General features: G+C 56.5%; 2 protein-coding genes across 2 annotated transcripts in view; one reads left to right on the forward strand and one right to left on the reverse strand.

Moving 5' to 3' along the window:
* The window catches only part of RALGPS1 (Ral GEF with PH domain and SH3 binding motif 1), a 229,692-nt gene that overhangs the window by 118,856 nt on the left and 109,660 nt on the right, over window positions 1–1,176 (forward strand). The window lies entirely within an intron of this gene.
* The window catches only part of ANGPTL2 (angiopoietin like 2), a 34,465-nt gene that overhangs the window by 3,038 nt on the left and 30,251 nt on the right, over window positions 1–1,176 (reverse strand).

Genomic DNA, 1,176 nt, shown 5'->3' on the forward strand with positions numbered 1-1,176 from the left:
CTCTTCCGAGTCAGTCACGCAGCATCGAGACTGTGCAGAGCGCGCCGGCTCCATGCTGGGCATCGTGGGAACGTGGGGATGCTGCGTGACCTTCGCCGCCTGCTCGTATAGGGACACGTGTGATGCGGTCAGCGGAGAGCCTAGCACACAGCAGGCGTGCAACGGGTGCTGCTCGGACACATCCCTACCTTCTCTGAGCTTCGGTTCCCTTCCCTGGGGGCGGGCAGAGTGTGAGGGTCCTACGGAAACCCTGAAGTACCAGGCAGGTGTGAATGTGTCAGATGTGCTACCTCCACCCATGCTCCTTCCTAGGTCAAAGATCATGGGTTTTGTTATGTTGCTTTTTACATGTAATTTGGGGAGTCATCAGCTGAGTGGTAGCCACTGAAGTCTTGAAAATAGATGGATTCATTAATAATAATAATAATAATAATAATAGCCAGTGTTTAGTGAGCTAACTACTATACTGGCACTGTTATTAGAACTTAACGTAGGTTAACTTATTAGTTGTCATGTCAACGCTAAGAGCTGGGTGCTATTATTATCCCCCCTAGAATGGGTCAGCTGAAGCCCAGAGAGGCTCAGGGCCCCAGAGTACCTGAGTGTGAGCCAGGAGTTGAACCAAGAGCCCAGTCTTAAGCATCGGGCTCTACGGCCTCTGAGAAAGTGAGTACAGAAAGGAGGAGGAAGGAGTTAGGGAGAGTCTTCAGGAACCTCCCAGCGAGGAGGCAGGCAAAGACACAGCCGGTCAGGAGGTGGGTTGGAGGGCCGCGGGGACAGGAAGGGGACACGGCAGCGCCACGGGCGGGTGTCCTGGCCAAGGGAGTTTGTAGGCCTAGGCTCTGGGTGCCGCCGTGCCGCTTCCGAGCTGGGTGACCCTGAGCAAGCTGCTTCACTTTTTCACCTATAAACGGGGTCGTGACCAGTGCCTGCTCCGTCCAAGGGCTGATGTGAGATTAAGTGAGATGCTCACGGAAGCCCACGGCGGTACCTGGCCCGCGGCGTAGCGCCACCTCTTTATTTAGGGGCGGGAGGCAGAGGTACGGCCGAGCCCTGGCAGCCCTTTCTGCTACGAGGATGAGCAGCCAGCCCCCCTGGGAATGGGGAGCCCTGGAATTAGGACCCGCTTGTTCCCGCAGCTCCCTACAGCAGGCCCTGGGGGCCTTGCCCCTTCTT

The sequence above is a fragment of the Pteropus alecto genome, unplaced genomic scaffold (assembly GCF_000325575.1).
Source record: "Pteropus alecto unplaced genomic scaffold, ASM32557v1 scaffold67, whole genome shotgun sequence".
In the NCBI taxonomy this organism is placed as follows: Eukaryota; Metazoa; Chordata; class Mammalia; order Chiroptera; family Pteropodidae; genus Pteropus; species Pteropus alecto.